Genomic DNA, 6,300 nt, shown 5'->3' with positions numbered 1-6,300 from the left:
ATTATGATGCCATTCTTCTCTCTCAAGGTTGTGTCTATTGCTTTGAGAAATATGAAACCTCTAGGACAAATGCACATTACATTTATCAAGGGCTTGTGTTGATAGTTGGTCCATCCATTGATTACAATGGTACCCGGGGGATTCGCAAGCCATATCTTATGGTATCATGGGAGTGTAAGGGAGGGGGGTTTTTGGAAGGGGGCCTTAAGCTTATAAGTTAGGGGGTGAGGGGGATTTATGTTGGCGAGGGGGGTGGGGGACAAGGGAGTAAGGGAGAATGAAAGTAGGGGTTTCGTTTCTTCTTGTAGTTTACAATATGTGATCTGGTGTGTAGTTTGAAAACTTGATTAGTTTACTACTCTTTTAAGCTAACCACACATGGAATAATTTTTGGAGAGTACATGTAGATCTTTGTGCTTCTAGCACTTACATCCATGCTACTTACATGGGTTGCTGCAACTTCTCACATGTATAACATCAATATTTGCTATTTGATTTTTAAACCTTAAATAGGGGGTACTTGAATTTCATGGTTGGGGCTCGTGTGCTTAGAGAGGGGTATAGTTTATTTTTTAGAGAAACTTAAAGAGGGGGGTTTTATGAGTTTCATGCACACAAGTGACATCCCCTTTCTAGGAAAATGAATCCCCCAGGAAATGGTATAACCAAAGGTAGGTAGACATTGCATTTCAAGGAAAATTTTGAATGCCTCACTTGTAGTGCATAATTTATTACACAAATTAAAAGAAATGCCACATGCTATGAAAATCTTGAGTCCACTTTAAATGTAATTTATTTTGTTTCTCAAATGCTACATTTTTTGGCTCTTTGAAATGTTTCATAAAAGATTTAGAAGATAAGAGGCACATCAATCGATGCATCCCCATAAAAACTACAACTAAGTTCTTTGATACAATTGTTACACATAACATTTCTCATCTATACAACATTACTTAGATAAACAAGTGCAATGTAAGATTCAAGACATGCCACTTTTTTACTCGTCCATAAGTAACATGTTCTTGTATAACATATTATATGCAACTATGTATGGCCTAAGTATGCATGTCAAGAGTACACTAAGCATGCATGTTGGGAGTGAGAGATATTATGCATGTCGACAATGTGTAGATGTTATTTATACACTATGAGAGTAGATTCGATAAAGTATCTCATCTTATCTATGAGTCAAAGTAGAGAGAAAGGGTTGACACTCCGTAGCAAAAAATGACCGAAGAGTCTACCAATGGTCTCCAAAGTCTTTCCATATGCCCATCACCACTGCTAAAACCAATAGTTCCTCCAAAGGAGGACAATAATAAGACAAGGGATATCTTGAAGGTTCATAAGCCTTTTGTGATAACAACTGCTCCACTCCCTTACTTTGAATCATGAAAAGATGGTTACAAAGTGTACGGATCTCATCTCGCCACCCAACTTGCATAAATAGATTGTGTGCAAAAGTTTTTAGAGCGTTATTTGCTCAATTAAATTAACAAGTGTAAAGTGAATTCAACAGATTTCAATTCATTTATTTATTATAAGTAACTTGATAAGTGTGAAACAAGCTTCTAATACATACCAAATTACTTCTAATCTATCCTAACTGAATTGGATAAGTGTGAAGCAAGCTTCTAACACATGCCAAATTACTTCTAATCTAGCCTAAATAATTGGACAAGTGTGAAGAAAGCTTCTTACACAAGCCAAATTTCTTCTAATGTATCCTAAGTAACTGGACAAGTGTGAAGCAAGCTTCTAACACATGCTAAATTACTTGTAATCTATCCTAAGTAACTGGACAAGTGCGAAGCAAGATTTCAGCACATGCTAAATTACTTCTAATCTATCCTAAGTAACTGGACAAGTGCGAAGCAAGATTTCAGCACATGCTAAATTACTTGAAGTAACTTACACGTATGAAGTAAGCTTCTAATACACACCAAATTGCTTCTAATCTATCCTAAGCAACTTGACAAGTGTGACGTAAGCTTTAAACACATGTGAAATTACTTCTATAACTTTATTTTTTAAAACTAATATTAATTTTATTATAATCTTTGTACCTTTAAATTTAACTTTACCTTAACTTTATTAAAAAATAACTAAATTAATTAAAAAATATAAAATTAATTAAAAAATTTAATCGCATAAATTTAATCATAATCGTATAAATTGATTTTTACTAATGTAAAATGATTTCATTCTTACCCTTTTAGGGGTTTTCATTTGGAGGTACTCTCAAAATCTTAGAGACCAAGAAAACAACATACTACAAAATGACTAAGAACTGTTGATGTAGGACAATATTTCGAATGAAAGTATTTCGTCCAAATTAATTTCGATTGAAACAAAAGCATTTCAATCGAGACCATTTTGATGCTTTCAACTAAGTACATCAGAATGTGAGCTAACCCAGCTACTCTCGGTTTAGCCCCCCGTTGCAAAGTTTGGTTACCATCGGGGACGATGTTTAGTATATCAAGTAGCACCCAGTGTGGAATTTAAATGATATTAAATCTTAAAATAAAGTTGGAATACAAAATAAAAGAGACACTTAGATGGAGTCATGATCAATAGAACATAATTAATCATCAAGATCAACCGTCGCACTGCTAAAGTACAAAGGAAGAATCAAGATCAACCACACTAATAAAGTACAAATACATCATCAAGGTAGAAGAAATGTGAACATGAGCAAATATGAACTGCCTCTAAAAGTACAACCATGAAATGAACAAAAATACTAGATGAAAGTAGACACTCTATCAAGATAGAGATCTAGTCATCAGTACCCTCTCTAGCTCTCAAATGCTCTAGAATGCTTTCATGGCCATCCACTCGAAGCCAAAAACGTGGACGCATCTGTGTTTTTTGAGCTTGATATCAAGCACTAGATGAGAGTACTGAAATGCCTCTAACTCCCACTGCCACTGTCCAAACTCAAGACTCTCCCAATGATATCCAATCTGCTGGTAGAATCGGCCTACCACAATCATGCTATGGATATCAAAAGAAAACCCATTATCATCCATCGTATCCTCGTCAAAGATGCACTTTAGCCTAGTCCCACTCATGAGATAGTAGTCTACGTCCTTACTATTGCCCTCACTGGCAAAAACGACAGATACATCACCCTCCTGTAGCAAATCTGTTAGGTCATCATAGTTGGCCCTAAACACATGACCAATGTGCTCATCGGACAACACTCGATGTGAAGGATGCACGAGGGAGAGCACTGTCTGTATCCATGCATCCATCCATCCTCTCAAGAAACAATTTGACCAATTGCCATCCATTTAAGCTTCACAAAAGCATGCAAATCGTCGTGTGTGAATTGTGGGGGACGCCATACACGTGCTCTTGATGGACTGTAAGCCCAAAGGTGCCTGGTACTGTGTCACAATCATAGGGGCCTCTATGATCACCATTCACATACCAAAAAAATCTCTTGACAATCCGAGCATCACGTTTGGGATAGGATGATGCTACACTACCAGACAAATGTTGAGACGACCACGTGGAACACATCTCTAAACCGCTCAGCATCTTGCTCTAATTGATGAAGTCGCAAATCACGTTTCACACACGCCCGCACCATCATGCTCACTCTTCTCGTGACCAGTCTCAAAGAATGACCAAATCTCTGGGATACTAGACTGCACATGCAACCTATAAACCTATAAAAATAAGTCTTAGTTATTGTTTTCTTTAAGATGTTCTAGTGAATTTAGTTTATTTATAAATCCTTGAGAACTATAAGTACTACTTGTAGAGCCAATAGAACTATCTTGCAAACTTGAATTGTGCACCATAGCCATCCGACCAAACCCATTGCTGACGCCATGTGACCCCACAATTTCATAAAAAATCATTATGGAGATAAAAAATGTTGCACAAAATGTGCATCATGTGAATGATCGTCATTGATATAGAAACGATACTCTCGAATAATGACACGGATCTCAGAGATACTCGCTATCCCATCTACATGTGCCTCTGCATGTCGATAGCTAATGTGTACCATAATAGTAACTGGTGAGGTAAGGGAGAGACGATTAAGACAAAAAACCAATTAAGTAATATAGCTCAAATATGAAACAAATATTATGAAATATAACCATTACCTGATCCGAGAAGTAATACTCAGATTGTACCTCCTAAAAAGGTGTGAAGATATAGTTCTCTGCAAAATCAATCACAAAGATCACTATACCAATAGAAAACTCTACTAGACATGCTCGGAACTGACAATCCTGCTACTTGGCACAATGAGTGTATCGTATATAGGAATAGATTTTCTTCCTAAATGTGACTGTGAATTGACAACGTGATGTATGTTTATCTATGGGCTGCAACTTCCTAGACTGCCCACCACTCTGGAGCTGGTGCGTCGCATACTCATAGCGTCACCATGTCACTATCTCTTGGTAACTTGCATCAAGATCTACCATCTGTATGTGCAAGTGAACCACATGATGTGCAATTGCTGTCCATATACAAGGCTTCATATGGTAATGGGCATCCTTCGTGCATGCACATAAAAGAGAGTGGATGAAATCACGAGAACTACGAGGAGGCAACTCTCTATGCCCACCAAAAGAAAGGAACACATCATAAAAAAGTTTGAACTCAACATGGTAACGACAACATGTGTCACGTTGTCATGAGTACTTCACAAACCAAGGCTTACACCTCTCAAATGACCTTTGCCCAATTTTAAGGTCTAGATATGATGCCACCACAAACTGAGAATACAACTCTGTTTGGGTCATTTCAAGAAAGCAAACACTATGCTCAATGAACACTCCTCTTTGTGGCTCTTATGCAAAGCTTTCTTGAAAACTGGTGAGGCACGATAATTTTTCTCCCAAAATATTTCTATCAAGGCTCTAGTGGTTTTATCTAGTAAGTGATCATGCCTAGCTACATGACCACTACTCGCCCACAAAGCACCAGCCTCATTGGCATCTAAACTTTGTTGTCTACTAGTGCTAACTCTAAGTGCATGTTGTGCTATGGAAAGGATGCGAGATGTGACACTCACCTCACCCTTCATTTGGGAGCTACTTATTCCTCTTCTTGTTAACTATATAGGAACGACAAATACTTTGCAACACCGTCATACCAGCTCCTCTCTCTCTTCGACATCTAATGTTAGAAAGCGCCCTATACTTGGCCATGTTGGACTGATCAATTAAAGTATCAAGCACACTTTCAATGAGTATGGAAAGAAATGTAAGTATCTGTCCTCGGCTATCCCATTCAGCCGGGTCCATAAATTAAGTGAATTATGTGACTTTAAGCATCACAAAGTTTAGTTAATTTCTCCTCAAGAATTTCATATCTTGAACTAAGGAATAGTAGTGGAGAAGAGGACGAAAAGAGAGAAAGAAGAAAGACAAGGCTTGGATCAACGAGAGGTGTTGCTTGTTGACGTGATCTCCACTCTTTCTCTCACGAGCTACTCTTTTCTTCTCCTCCTCTTGAACTTCGTGGATCAACGAGAGGTGTTGCTTGTTGACGTGATCTCCACTCTCTCTCTCACGAGCTACTCTTTTCTTCTCCTCCTCTTGAACTTCGTGGAGAGGAAAAAGTCTAGTTCTATAACGTTTCTAAATCCTACAACTTTGAGAACCCATTCTCAAGAAAACTAAGAAAAAAATTTATAAAATCTCAATGATAGAGATAGTACTAGAGATGTGTGTTCATAAAAAAAAATAGCTTATCCACTTCACATCTCACTAGATTTTCTATCTATATAGATTAAGATAAACATAAATATAGAAAACTATTATCCACTTAAAAAATCAATATTGTTAATAATAAATATTTATAAATCTAAATTTTATCATTACTAGATATATAAATATGTTTTAAAATTATCTTTTATTTTATAATATAACTGCATTTTCTTTCATAATATGTTTTTTCAAATTTTATTCAAAGATTTTTCCTACACATAAAATATTTTTAAAAAACATTAAATTCAAAAACTTAAATTTTAAAAATAAAAAAACATAGATTTTAAAAAAATAAAATTTATCTAATTTTAAAAATATAATTCTTTGAAATTAGTGATTTTAAATTCTTTTATATTTATAAGTTATGTATATTTTACTCTTTAAAATTCTATATTTTAATTCTCTTTTTTTAAAATATTAAAATATACTAAATTAATTTTTCTGAAAAAAATGAGAAGGTGTGAAAGAGGTGCCACATGTCAAGCATACATGCCATGTGGCATTTTCTTGACATGTGGCACTAGTAGGGTGGCTGATGTGGCTATACTCCCCATCC

This window comes from Cibotium barometz, chromosome 9 (genome assembly GCF_041138505.1).
Source record: "Cibotium barometz isolate CiBa-2024 chromosome 9, ASM4113850v1, whole genome shotgun sequence".
Lineage (NCBI taxonomy): Eukaryota > Viridiplantae > Streptophyta > Polypodiopsida > Cyatheales > Cibotiaceae > Cibotium > Cibotium barometz.
This window is presented reverse-complemented; position numbering follows the sequence as displayed.